The following is a 15570-nucleotide window of genomic DNA, read 5'->3' as shown; positions in this document are numbered from 1 at the left end:
TACCGCACAGACTTAAACCATTCCCCATTGTAGAAATGACGCCTTTAAATGCAGTCATTGTGTTGGGTGTACGAAAAAGAAAACTGGAAACGGAATAGATCGAAGCCAAGAAAACGAAAACTGGAATATATGGCGAAGACAACTATAAAACAAGAATATAAACTGCAATTGGAAAAAGAAAAAGCTATTGCAGATGTTGCAGACAAGGCTTGCACATTTCTTTAAATATTGTGTAGGACGAAATATGGCTATGACTGGAGAATATAAAATATCTGCATTAAACAGCAGTGGTAAGTGATCATATGTTGGAGTCCTAGTCGAAAATGATGGATTGGAGCACATTTACTACATTAAAGTACACACGAAAAATCTGGTTATAGAACTCCATTCCCAAGTGGTTTGCTTGCAAAGAATGGGTATACTGCATCTAAATGCGCTGGTGTGAATGTTATGCATCTAGCGACAGAACAATCGTTAAGAGCTTAAAACTAATGGAATAACAACATTTAATGGCCGAGGAACACCACACATACATGGACTTTTTTTTCTATATGCAGAGAGTCTCACCGTTGGAATATAACAGTAGACTGCTACGCAACACTTCTGAATTGCTGTTACGAGCTGCTATTCCATCAGTTTTAAACTCCGCAAATGGTTGTTATGTTATTATCGCCGGAACTTTACTTGCAGTTCGTATGTATTGAGTCAGAATACTACTGCCTTCAGAATTCAACTGTAGGGTACAATTGAATCTTATATCTGAGAAAAGAATGGATCGTGTGCTTTGACCCTGTACAAGACTCCGTCAGTGTATTAAGCACAATCTAATAGTATTTACAATGTGTCCCACTCTACTCTGTGCCAGTTGCTTTTTATGAAGTATTCAGTCATATCACTACAGGAAACTTTTTACATCCTCCTTGGCTAAGGAACATTTTATCATGAAACTGGAGATCACTACAGAATGGATCGTGCGTTTGATCCCTACACAAGACTGTTTAGGTTTGTACTTGATAATTTGTATGTTTATTTTTAATTACTATATTATGGAATATAATTACATAATATCGGAAACTGTTGGTAATACTGCACCGCTATTGCTGCTGTAATCACATTATTTTCTGCGTATTATGGCGTTGATATCGTCATGTCTGCAAACCGTCACTGCTATGCCGCTACACTGCAATGTTGATGTACCATTACCTCGTAATATTTGCAACCATTTTGTTTGAGCTTTACTTTTTGGAGATCTCAATATGGTTGGTGTGGTTGAGGGCTTGATATCAAGTGTATATTCCAACAGGGTCAGCATCACGGGCTGCCTGAATCTCTAACGACTTTTCCAGTTGTCAACCGCTAACTTTTTTAGAACACTACGACTTCCACATTCTAGTCTACTTATTTATACTTTATAGAAAATAACATCACTTTAATATGTGTTGTGACATATATTTAGAATTTATAGCAATATGAGGCAGTCAGTCATTTTAGAATTTTTTCAACATCTTAGATGTAGAAAATAATTAACTTTCAACTCTGCTACGTTTTTAACCATGTAGGAACATATTGGCGACGGTATAAAATAACGGTATAAAAATCGAAATTCCCTTCAACAAGCTACGTAAATTTCACATTTTTCGCGCTGCTGACGTATTTTGCAGACATTTTAGTATTTATAAAATCCTAGATGTGGAAAATAATTAGTAGGCAGCTCTGTTTTTCCTTTATTGGTATTTCATTTCCGTGCTGTCACTGGCACAATCCACCGCTCTTCAGCCAAGAGACATTACAGTTATTAAAAGAGATGGCACAAAACATATAATAAGGCGAAAAAAAGAGGAATATCAGAACATAATGACACAGTTAAAAAAGGACCACATAAAAATAAAAAACATTTTACAATTTGCGTAGCACGTAAAAGACATCGGAGTACAAGCACTGTATAAAAGTAGGCCATAGCATTAAAAGTCCACACCGGAGCGACGGTACTTCAAATGTACTGCACTAGACGTAGCACACATGACAAAGATTCAAACTGCTGAGGGAGGGAGGGAGGGGCCTGCTCTAGGGCGAAGACCTGAGAGGACGGAAGAGGGAAGGGAGAGTAGGGGCCAGTGGGGGAGCTGGAGAGAGTAGGATGAAAAATGGGGTCGGGTGGTACACCAATGGGCAGGAGATGGGTGAGGTGGGAGAGGGAGGGCAAGCCAGGACAGAGCACAGAGACTTGAAAGCGACAAAAAACTGCTCATGGGAAGGGAAAGGAGGGGAGAGGGAGTCCTCGGGTGAGGGGGAAAGTTGGTAGGAGGGGTATATTTCAGGGCAAAGCTCATCATCCAGGAAGGGTAGAGACCGAAAGTTGCGTTGGTAAAGATGGGAGAGGGTGGGACACAATGGTAAAGACATGGCAACAGATGGGGGGTTGAGATGTAGGAGACACCATGGAGTCTGCAGATGACGCACTGGGTTCAGAATGTGTTCGACGGTGGGATGAGATCATATCGGATTCTTGTGGGGGACAGGAAGCAGATATGGAAACTGAGGTCGAGTGCATGGCATTCGAGGATTTGGAGGGCTTTATAGAATCTGGGTGGGGCTGAAGTCCACGCAATGCTGGCATAGCCAAGGATGGACAGATCAAGGATTTGTATGTATAAAGGATGGTGGAAGGATGCAGTCCCAATGTCCAACCAGGCAGGAGTTTCAGGAGGCAGAGTGTGTTGTGAACTTTGAGTGGGATCATAAGGAGATGGAGAGTCTAGGTGAGGTGACAGTTGAAGGTGAGGTCAAGCTATTTCAAGATAGGAATGAGTTAGATAGGACAGCTATAAATGGTAAGGTAAAAATCGTGGAGGTAGAAGGAGAGGTGGTACTTTCCATGATGATTATCCATGTCTTGGAAGAGTCAATGAGAAGGCGCAGCTGGTTGCACCAATTACTGAACTGGTCGATGTGGGTTTGTAGGGTATGTTGCGACTGATCAAGGTTAGGATAGAAGGCAAGGAAGGCAGCGTCCTCAGCAAATTGGAGGAGGTGAACAGGCAGCAGAGGTTTGGGCATATCTGCAGTATACAGGAGATAAAGGAGAGGGGAAAGGATGCAGCCTTGCGGCACACCTTGGTGTTGGTATTGCCAATAGTTATGTAAGAGAGGAAGGAAGCGATGATATAGGAAATTTATAGGTAGGGCGTAGGCCTGGAGTTTAAAGAGGAGCCCAGGATGCCATTTTCTGTCATAGACGTTCTGGAGGTTGAGGGAAACAAAAATAGCAGAACGATGAGAGTTAAGTTGCAAAGAAAGAAGATTGGTAAAGTTAAGGAGCTGATCATTGGTGGAGGAGGAGGACTGGAAGCCATATTGGGTAAGGGGAAGGAAGTGGTGTTGGTTGAGGTGGCAGGAGACAATGGACTCAAAGATCTTATTGAACATGAAGGTGAGGCAGATAGGATGATAAAAGAGGTGTCAGAAGAGGGTTTTTTGGATTTAAGGAACAAGAGAATGCAGGAAGTCTTCTGCAGGTCAGGCTAAAAGTCGGTGGAGAGGATAGTAAGGACAGCCAGGAAGGAGGAGAAGGATTCCTTGAGGTGTCGGTAAGTGATGCAGTCATGACCAGGGGTGGTGTTGCATTTTGAGCAGAGTGTAAGTTGTATGTTGTGTGCTGTAATGGGAATGTTTAAATCTGAGGGGGGGTAACTCATCCAAGTACTGGAAACTAGTGGTGAGTTGCAGGTAAGAGATATTGGTGTGTTCAGGGATGGTGATGAAGAGGGAGTTATCGAGATGGGGATTTCTGGGAATGGAGAAGACCTCAGAGAGGTGGGAAGCAAAACGGTTAGCCTTACTGAGGTTGTCAGGGAAGGGGCAGTTCTCACAGAGAAAGGGATGATGCAGGACAGAATGGCTACCAGTAAGGCAGTGGCAGGCTGACAAGTATTTGGAGAAGTTGACAGGGAGGGTGGCGTTGATTTGTGTATGTGCTTGGCGCCAGTCCTGGTGTTTCTTTCATGTTAAGAGGCTGCATATGTGTCGTCGTAATTGCTGGTGGCGGAGGAGTGTATCTCAGTCACAGGTGCAGAGGAAGGAGTGGTACAGCCTGCAGGTTTTGTGGAGAAGAAAGATGGCCCATGGAGGAAGAGTAGAGTGGTGAGGCTGGATAATTTTGGTTTGGACATAGGCCTTCACAACGTAAGTGATGGTCTTCTAGAGGAAGGTGAGGCAAGGGGGTAACCAATTGGATGTTGAAAGATAAGTGGGTGACTTTTGACCTGGACGGCAATAGATTCCCAGTAGGTATCCAAGTCGACTCGGCATTAGTCATGGACAATTTTTGGAGGGGCAGCGGGGCAGGGGACAGGAAGTGGGCGGTGGGCTGAGGAGATGGTGAGAAGGACTGGAAGGTGCTCACTATCAATAGGGTCTAGGACTTACATGGTGACATGACCAAGCAGTTTGGGGGAAGTGAGGACACATCAGGGGTGGAGTCACTTTCAAAGTAGGTATGCTGTGGGAAGGGAACAAGGTCACCATCGAGGATCGCAAGGAATTGATGCCACAGCTGAAGGGTGGCAGGGTCGCAGCTGTGGATGTTGTCTGCAAGAATCACATGGGTGGAGAAGGTGCAAGTCAACATGGAAGATGAACTTGTAGGGGAAATTAGCTGCTGGACAGACATAGATTGTTGCACACGTGACAGTGAGGGGGGGAAAAAAGATGCTGAGGATGAGGTGTTCGGCTGGGTCACTGAGTAGGGGTTGCAGCCAGACAGGGATACGCCTGAGGTGACCAGTAGTGGCCCCACCTGGCACTAGGGGAATGGGATTGTTGGTGCAGTGAAGGAGATAGGGAGAGGTGCAGACAACATGGTGAGGTTGTAAAAAGGTTTATTTAAAAATGAAGGAGTCGACCTGGTGCTGGGACAGGGTATGCATGAAGAGGTATTTGTTGGCACAGAAGGAGCAGATGTTTTCCTAGAGGAGATGATATTGTTGGCACATCAGGGAGGAGGAGAGAGGCTTAGGAAGGGTGTCAAGGTGGGAAAAGATGAAGAGGGCCTGGTTGTGGGAGTAGGTAGCTTAGGTATTCAAATCGAAGGTGGAGCAGGAGGAGAGGCAGATCTGCTGAAGGGTGTTGGAAGAGGTGAATGTTCTGAAGGACAATAGTGAGGAAATGGATGATGTCTTTGCTCATATTGGGTGGGTGCAGTGAACTGTTTGGGTGGATGGGCTAATCAGTGAGGCAAATGGGGATGGTAAGCTTGGAGTTTGTGGAAGGAGTTTGGCCTTGCATTTGTGGAAGTAGGTGGAATTGTATTCATTTCAGGTGTTGCAAGAAGGAAGAGAGAAGACGTTGCGACTCTGTTTTAGGAAGTGGGAGGTTTTTCAGTGAGGGGGGGGCGAGGGCAGGTGTAGTAGTTTTGCAGTTTTAGTTGACATGATCATTATAGAGAAGGCTTCATTTACAGCAGTAGAACTGACAAGGAGAACGGAAGGGATGAATGGGGTGGTGACAGTTAAAAATCGGGGTTCGCTGAGCGTGGAGGTGATCAGTAGGGGAAACAGACCTGGTAAGCAGGCTCATCAGGAAGGTAGGGATGGAGTCTGTAGATTCGTCGGGCTGGGCGGATTTCCAGTGTCGGGTGGGCATTCAGTTCTGCCAACACCTCCGCCTCCATGACCTTAGGCCTGTGCTTTACGATCACAGTGGTGACAGTTGGAGGATAACAAGGGGTTTGGGGCTGATTAATAGAGGAGGGGGTAAGGAAACACATGAGAGACACATGGGGCCAACATTTTGGGTTAGTTCCTGGAATAGGTCAGTGTGGAATGAGGGAGAGGGGGACTTGATAAGCATGGACTCGCTGCAGGGATAAGCTGGACAGTGGGGGTATGGGGAACATACCGGCATATTTCTAGTGTGAGGGTCCAGGCATCGAGGAATTTGGGATTGGGAATGGACAGGATGAATGTATGCAGGGCAGGGGCTGGGAATGTGGGAGGAGTGGTGGTGTCCATGGTGGAGGGGGGGGGGGGGCTCGGACAGAAGAGTTGTGGATGGTGGTTTCTTGGGGAGGGAGTGGAGACGAGGTTGTCACTTAGGCATTTGGCGTTTTTTGGCAGAGGTGGCCTGGGAGAAGGGGTGAAAGACTGTTTGGAGTGGGAAGTGATGGGAGTCAGACCCCTTGTGTGAGGTCAAGGCACTTGGAAGTGAAGGTGGGTGCTCCATACTGGCGACTGTGATCTGATGGGCAAAGACACGGTTTGAGGGAGGCAGTGGCAGTTGTAGCAGGGCGAGTGGGTGGGGGGGAAAGTCGACCTGATGGGATGCCGCAGTATGAGTGAGGGCAGGAGCGTGAGTGGGAGTGGGAGCAGAAGGAGGGGCAGGAGAAGGAGGTGGAGCAGGAGCAGCATACGGGTGGGGATATAGTGCAGGGGAGGAGATGGAATGGAAGGAGGCTGTGAGGAGGGGAAGTGGAGCATACAGGGGAAGCCCAAAGGAGGGACTCCAGGAGGTGAGGAGGAGGCTCGTTCATGGATGAGGAGCAAAGTTTGGCATGAAAGACACTTAGGAAAATGGTTTGACAACTGGTATCGAACGATTCAGTGTAATTTTCGGTGTAGTTGGTATAGTTTATGGTAAGTAAAATACATGGAACCATATCCGAAATTCATCTAGCATACTTTGTAGTCATAATGAATCTGTAGCGAGCCTCGCCATTATCCGATGTAATGCCTATCTCCTTATAATCTAATGAAATTCTTTATAAATATTGTATCACGATTTGAGAAGAATATCAGTGTCCTTATCTATGACACTAAAAGAAAGGGTGAGCTTTATTACTCACTATTAAAGGTGTCACTTACTAAAGAAAGGAGTTCAATATGGTCGTTTGCACAATAGCATAAAACGTCTGACAGGTAGTAAAACAAGTTTTAAAACTAACCGAAAATCATTTCTTCCGTTCAACTGCTTTTATTTTATACAAGAATGTTTACTTACAAACTGACTGGCTAAAAAAAAAGTTTTAAGTATAGTGTGGGTAAGACGCTAAATTTAGGGCAGTGTGCCAATTAGTAACTTGTGGGAACTGATCATATATGCATAGCCTATAGACTGACTAGTTCCACAGCACTTCCATTGGAAAAATTGTTCAAATGATCTATAGAACATATAATTAATTGACTAATCTGGAAGGAGATAATATAGTGGCACAGATAGCTGTATTTTTCAAAATTCTTCCTGATGTTTTTGTGACAATAAAGCCATACGTCCTGCAAACAAAATTTCAACCAAGAACGACCATTTGAAATATTCACAGTCATCACGCATTTTCCCTTATTTATTCGATGGCATAGGCCACAGGGCCTCCACTCCACCTTAACTATGAGCTGCCCTCACCGGAACTATTACATACACACAGACAGGGAAGGTGATATTATCATTTGTTAATATCATTATTTGTTCTATATAGAAGACTTCATGAACATAACATGTATAAAAGGCGACCATTCAAATGTAACGCTCGCAAGATGGTAGACCTTGAGCGTGGGTTCAGTCAACATAAGTATATGGCTGCAGTTTAATGGGAAACCTGTATATTCACGCGTGAATCCAGTTTCAGCTTACAAAGTGGCAGCAGATGTGTTTTAACATGGCACGACCATCTAACACGCTATCATGCATCAAACACCATTGAAATGGAAGAAGTCATATCTTGTAGTTGCCTCTTGGACGGACATGTTTAACATCAAACCATTCAGTAAACTGAGTAATCATTACTTTATCCTTGCTGAATCCAGTGTGCCATCAGCATCTGCTAAAGTTATTAAAAGGCTATGTTTGTAAGGATAATTGACCATTTTATACCACATACATTGCTATCAAATGTAGATTTCGGCTTTAGAAGTGGTTTAACAACTGAAACTACTATATTCTGTTTTCTCTGAGGTACTGGATGGATTAAACAAAAGGTTTCAAGTGCTAGGCATATTTTTTATTTAACTAAGGCGTTTGATAATGTTGATCACAAAATATTGCTTCAGAAGTTCGACCATTATGGAATACAGGGAGCAGTTCACAATTGATTCCCCTCTTACTTTAACAATAGTCAGTAAAAGGCCATTATTCACAGTATTGAGAATGGCTGTGATATGGGGTCTGAGTAGTGCATGGTCAAATGGAGGGGGAGGGGGAGGGGAGTGCCCCAGGGATCAGTGTTGGACCACTCCTGTTCATTATTTATACAAACGATATGCCTTCCGGTATTAAAAATAATTGTAAAATATTTCTATTTGCTGATGACACTACCATGGTAGTAAAGGATGTTGTGTGCAACATTGGCTCCGTTTCAAACAATGCAGTTCATGGCTTGTAGAAAATAAACTGAAGCTAAATCAGTGTAAGACTCAGTTTTTAGTTTCTAACACAGAATTCAACCAAACTGGATGTTTTAATTTCACAGAATGGGCATGTCATTAGGGAAACTGAACAGTTTAAATTTCTAGGTGTTCAGTTAGACAGTAAACTGTCATGGAAAACCCATGTTCAGGATCTTGTTCAAAGACTTAATGCTGCCATTTTTACTATTCGAGCGATATCTGAAGTAAGTGATCATTCGACACAAAAATTAGTCTACTTTGCTTATTTTCATTAGCTTATATCGTGTAGTATTATATTCTGGGGCAACTCTTCCAATTCCCAAAGGATATTTTGGCTCATAATTGGGCAGTTCGGGCAATAAGTCGTGTAAGTTCGCAAACCTCTTGTCGAACGCTGTTCACTAGTTGGGTATTCTGACTGTCGTTTCTTGTTAACAATATCAGCTTATCCCTAAGAATCAGCAACTTTCACTCAGATAATACTAGGCAGAAATCCAAACAGCAGTTTTATTTCACTTCCCTGACACATGTTTAGAAAGATGTGCAGTATACTGCTGCATCCATTTTCAAGAAGCTACCACAAGAATACAAAAATCTTAGCAGTAACCCACGCGCTTTCAAATCGAAACTGAAGAGTTTTCTCATGTATCACTCCTTCTATTCTGTCGAGGAGTTACTTCAAAAATTAAGCTGATTCCTATGTTATATTGTTGATTGCGTTTACTTAAACTTATAACTTGTCTTTTTTGGGTTCATAAACATCTTATTTTATCTGTTATTACTTTCATGTTGTAATTTCATATACCGACACATTCCATGACCTTGGAGATTTGCTCCTCAATTTGGTCCTACGGAACTAGAAGTATAAAATATATAAATGAAATCAAATCCAGTGCTTTTAGATTAGTATCCGATCTGAACCGGAACAATGCCTTACAAACATTACACAGATTGTAAAAGTCATGGGATACCTGCTGATATCGGTCAGGTCTCGTTTTTCCCGTCACAGTGCAGCAACTCGACGCGATTTGGACTCAACAAGTCTTGGAAAGTCCCTACAGAGGTACTGAGCCATTCTGCTTCTATAGTCGTCCATAACTGCGAAGTGTTGCCGCTACAAGATGTGCACAAATTGGCCTCTCGATTATGTCCCAAAAAAGATCGACGGGAGCCATGTCGGGCGATCTGGGTGAGCGATCTAGGTGGCCAAATCATTCACTCCAATTGCCCAGAATATTCTTAAGGTCAATGGCGAACAACTGTGACCTGGCGGCCTGGCACACTGTCGTCTGTAAGAAAGCCATCGTTGTTTTGGGGAGATGAAGTTAATGAATGACTGCTAATGGTCTCCAAGTAGCCGAGCATAAACATTTCTAGTCAATGACCGGTTCAGTTGAACCAGTGGACCCAGAAAATTCCATGTAATCACAGCCAACTCCATTGCAGAGCCACCTGAAGTTTTTAGAGTGCCTTGTTGACAAGCACAAAGCACGCTAATTCCCATCCTGCGGCCATAACCAAGTCGGGAACCTATCCACATAAATCACATGTGTACAAATGAGAGCTCCACCAATGCAATTTTATCAACATATCACTATCCCATGACTTCTGTCACCTCAGTGTATGTTGTCCAGAACCTAGATTTTAGACAGTCATTCTTCTTCTTCTTTCTTCGTTTGTGTCATCTAAGTACCACGCACCAATTTAAATGCTTCCTTCTTTGTTGTTCTTTCTTTTTCCTCCAGTATTCTTTCATCTTTTTACTATGTATCCTTTTTCTCTCCTCGGACCATTTTGACCCTGTCTTCTTCTCCCTCCTGCCTTGGAATTCTGCCATTTTTAGCACTTCCCTCTTGAAACTCTCTCTTTCTATTGCATCTTTTTCACTTATGTTGTTTCTTTCCAAATCTTCCCTAACTTCTTGAATCCAGGCTATTGTTGACTTCCTGTCCCAAAGATATTTACTAAACTGTTTGGTTAACCTGTTGCTGTTCATTCTGTATAAGTGTCCAGGAAATAACAGTTGCCTTTTTCGTATGTTTCATATATGTTTTCTATGTTGCGATAAACTTCTTCATTGCTTCTTAATTTCCGTACCTCTGTATTTTTGTTGGTCTAAGTATTTTTCGAAGGATTTTCCTTTCTAGAACTTCAAGTTTGTGTAACTTGTAGTTCACTATTAAACATTCACTTGCATAAAGACATTCTGGTTTTACTACTGTGTTGTAGTGCTGTATCTTCAAATTTTTAGACAGACACCTTTTGTTGTAGACATTCCTAGTTATTCCATAAGATCTCTCCATTTTATGTACTCTTTCTTCTATAGCGAATTTTTCTAAGCCATTTTCTTGGATAATTTCTCCCAAACATTTAAATTTATTTACCCTCTTTATCTGGCCAATGTCTGTTGCTAGAGATTCTGGAGCATTTTTTATATTTGTCATAAATTTGGTTTTTTCTACAGATATTCTTAAACGTGCTTTGTTGAGGATTGATTTGTATTCCAGCATTTGTTAGATTTTCAGAAAGAATGGCAAAATCATACGCAAATCCTAAACAATGAATTTCAATACCTTTGTCTTCAGTTCCCAGTCTGATTGGTGATAGCTTCTCTTCTTTTAGTTCTTGTTTCCATTCTCTTACTATTTTCTCTACTACGCAGTTGAAGAGGAGTGGAGACAGGCCATCACCTTGCCTTACACCTGTTTTTATGTTGACTGCCTTCAATATTTCACCCTGAAACTTTACTTTTGATTTGGTGTCTGTGAGCGTTTCACGAATAAGGTTTGCCAATTTAGATTCGATGCCAAATTTTCTGATCACTTTATCTAGTGTTTCACTATCAACTGAGTCAAATGTATTTTTAAAATCTATAAATGTTACAACTATATCTTTGTAGTTTGTAAGTCTGTGACGAATTATGGACTTGAGGTTGAAAATCTGTTCTGAGCAAGATCTGCCCTTTCTAAATCCACTCTGATACTCTCCCAATTGGCTATCAAATGTTGATTCTACCTTGTTTATCAGTATTGTTGAAAATAATTTACAACCCATTGGCAACAAAGATATACCTCTGTAGTTATTTACATTTTGCTTATCACCTTTCTTGTGCAACGGATGGATGAGAGCCACTTTCCAGTCTTCTGGTATCTTTTCAGTTTCCCATATTTCTTCAAACATGAGCTGAAGGTTAGTTATAATTTTTGGTTGAGACCATTTGATAAGTTCAGCTGTAATTGAGTCTTCTCCACTGGGTCTGTTGTTTTTCAGGGTATTTATTGCTTTTTTAATTTCTTCAGTTGTAGGTGGTGGATCTGCTTCGGTATTTTCATGGATATCAGGAAATTCTAGACGATCATTATTATTATTATTATTATTATGAAAAAGCTGCGCTACACTGGCTATACTCTTCATATTGGACAGCAAATATTCATAGTACACAACATTTCAATATCATTGATGCCCGTCCACAGGAAAGCAGAGAAAATCGATTGCTGGAGGCCCTTTCTTGGACAGCAGCATCCGTTTCGTAAGCGGTTTACCTGATGAGAGGTGTTTCCTGCAGTCTGTGGCCTCCAGACGTTTGTGATCGGCTGCTGTCAGCCTCCAGACGGGAGCAACGCCTTGCGTAACTGAACTCGCGCGGAGTAAACACGTGGATCAGCCCGCAGAGAGCTGCCTGTTAAATGCTGTATGGGCGGGTGCTCTTCCGACGTTGCAGACACAACTGCTTCTTCTCCAGTATTCCATGCAGCCTTCTGGGAGGACTTGTTTATCTCACTTTGGAATTCGCACTCTTTAAAGTTCAACGTGTCGCTTACGTTTTCGCTACTGTCGTAATCACAAGCGAGGGAAGTCTAATGTAGGCAACGAGTGGCTAGAGGCACTGTGTGCATACGTATTTCTCGTATATGTGTCTGTACTGCTGTGCAGGTATTCTCAGTGCAATTGGCGCAAAGATAGTAGCCATAATATGTCGAACTACTTACCGTGTAATGAACAGTGGATACTTGGGCAGGGTCCAGCAAACAATCTTAATCAAAATCTGTATGTTTATAAAGTTCGGGCTCATCCTCTATGAATTTCATTCCTGTTAGCGCATTTTATATTTAAATTAAAATTCACTGTCATAATCTTCTCATACTTACTTATACATTCTGTTCCATTTGCTCTGGAAATACTCTGACTTTACAGTCTTTAATGGTGGAACACCACACTGAATTACATTGATACCACATTTGTAAGTTCGCATAACTAAGTGTCAATTGTGAACGACGTAATTCGGTGCTGTCATCACAGTCGTAAAGTCCGTAATTTCGACTCCGAAAATTTAGTGTGAATATTGATTTCAGTCTTTCTCTGCAACTCGTTTGATAGATAATAAGCGTAGACGAGCTCGGAATACGTTTATCTGCGTTTACGACTCTTTTACCGAATGTTAGCTAGGAGCCAGAATTGAGAAAAGGACTAAATAAAAATTTTGTGCCACTCTTTTGATCTTCCTCTCATTACATCCTGCCACGTTAATCATTAAATGCATGCACGTCTTTCATCTGCTGTGACATGTAACGACACTTCTTCGACCAATGGGCACGACTTGTCTACCATATTGAGTAAATTTCTTCTTTGTTCGAAATGCATTGAATATGTCGTGAAGAACAGTCACACAAACTGAATATGCGACTGCCAAAGGTGATTTATACCGCTATTTGAGAGGCAATATTCCTAAGAGTGTCTCTTCCTTACACCTTTGTAATCCTTCTTCGAAAATAAAGAAAAATCAAACTGAAGATAGCTACGTTCAAAGTTCCGTTCTTCAGTTGCCGAGACAAGATAATAATTCAGTTTCCTCATGAACAAGCATCTCAGTACTGCCTTCATCACCAGACACACATTGAGCTTGTTTGCGACATAAAGCAGTATTTCTCTTTTCTCTGAACAATTTCATTGTTTCCGAACTTCCGATCATACTCTCAAAGTGTGAAGTCTGCAACCCTCTGCCAGCGACAGATAAGACGGTAACTGCGTGAGACAGTTCGCAAACGGTACCTACGTACACTGGGAGTTCGCAAGATTGCTGTATTGATCAACTACTAGCAGCTTGTCGTCAACATTATCAGTGTTAATGTTCATAGATGGGCAGGAAGGTCGGGTATTATACAGTCACTGAGAAATCACTGCTATCACTCACAAATGTTAAATACCTACGTAGCTGTTTAACCTTAGGATGCATATACAGGGACTCCGAGGTCCTTGTATGTCTTTATTTTTAAAAAAATTCTGTAATTTTTTGTTTGATTTCAAACTGCTTTCCAGTACTCTTTCACTAACACTGTGACATTCCTCCTATCAAGTCTGAACGAAATACCTTTTTAAGTTTTTGTATAATTTAATACGTTTACCCATGCATAATCAGGGCTTCAGAAGCCCCCACACATTTATAAATGTTCTTTAGCCTATATTGCCTTCAACATTTGTTTGGGAGCAGTTATTAATCCAACAATAACTGTGGTGGTATTTCGAGCAATAGGAGTGCCAACAGCAGCAGTAGCTGCAGTAGTAATAGTACAACTAAAAATAATACACAAGATTTTTACATACTGGCGATGTCGGTGTATTATTGGTCTTTTTGCTATCAAATGTTTTATTATTGCATAGTATTGTTATCCTGTGCAGATCTTGTCAGCCTCATTGTTACTGTAGTTTGTTTGTTGCTGCAAGGCCCATATTGTTACGAGTATGACTCGTTTAGTGCTGCACAAGGTGCTGTTCGAGAGACGCGCCTTTCGCTATGGCCTCGACACGCAAAGCAAGAGAGTCAGTACGTGCAACTGCAGCTAATTTTGAAAGTGTTGTGGCTCAGTGGTTTGAAGAAGATGATTCTTGCGAGGAAGGAAATATTTTTGAAGATGCAAGTAGTGAAGAGTCAGCCAATGAACCTGCAGATGTGAATATTGAGGCAGATGACAGTTCTTCCGATAATATTACTTCATCAGAGTCTGGAAATGAAGAACCAGCAGAAAAAGGTATAGAAGACCACACATACATTAGTCGGAATGGAACGATTTGGAAATTAGATCCCCCAGCAACTTTTCGTTCGCCTGTCCATAATATCGTAAAGAAGACACCTGGTCCAGCCCGTGGTTTGAAAACCTGTAAACCTAAGGACGCCTGGGACTATTTCATCTCCAAGGAAATACTAGAGGAAATCATCAACTGCACAAATATTGAAAGCAGAAGAGTGGCTGCTTTACGTGGTAAAACGTGGAAAAACGTTTCGCTTGCTGAAATGGAGGGTTTTCTTGGTCTTTTACTGCTTTCTGGTGTTGAGAAGAGTTGGGATGCCCTTTTAGAGAATTATTCTTGGATGAAAAGGCAAATCCTACATATAAGGCCACCATGTCAGTAAATAGATTCGAGGATATAAGGAGAATGATAAGATTTGATGACAGGCGTACCTGTGAAGCTCTATCTGCAGATGACAAACTTGCAGCTGTTCGCTGTGTATGGGAACTATTTCTTGACAAGTGTTGAAATAGAATGATTCCCAATGATTCACTCACAGTTGAAGAACAGCTAGTCCCATTCCATTGTAGATGCAGCTTCACCGAGTATATGCCCTCTAAACCAGCCAAGTATGGCATAAAAATATTTTGGTTATGTGATGCTGCATCTGCATATGCTTTAGACGGAATTGCTTACGCGGGAAGGAAGCCCCATGTACCTATTCAGAAAAAACTTGGATTGAATGTGGTGAAAGATCTTGTTAAAAGCATTGAAGGATTATAAAAAAATATTACTGTTGACAACTTCTTTACTAGTGTGCAGCTGGCAGAAGAGATGCTTCAGAAGCAAATTACAGTGGTGGGAACAATCAAACAAAATAAACCAGAAATTCCTAGTGAGATGAAACCACCTGCCTCAAGAGCGATTCATTCCGCTTTGTTTGCATTTAGAGGTGACATTACAATGGTGAGTTATGTTCCCAAAAAGAAAAAGTCTGTAGTTCTCATTAGCACAATGCATCACGACTAAAACATTGATGAAACTCATGCAAAAAAGAAACCAGATATAATAAAGTTCTATAACTCTACGAAGGGTGGAGTAGATCAAATGGACCAGAAAATTCGTTATTACACTTGCAAGACACAAAAAAGAAGATGACCATTCGCATTATGGATGAATATGATGGACGTCG

This window comes from Schistocerca americana, chromosome 1 (genome assembly GCF_021461395.2).
Source record: "Schistocerca americana isolate TAMUIC-IGC-003095 chromosome 1, iqSchAmer2.1, whole genome shotgun sequence".
In the NCBI taxonomy this organism is placed as follows: domain Eukaryota; kingdom Metazoa; phylum Arthropoda; class Insecta; order Orthoptera; family Acrididae; genus Schistocerca; species Schistocerca americana.
This window is presented reverse-complemented; position numbering follows the sequence as displayed.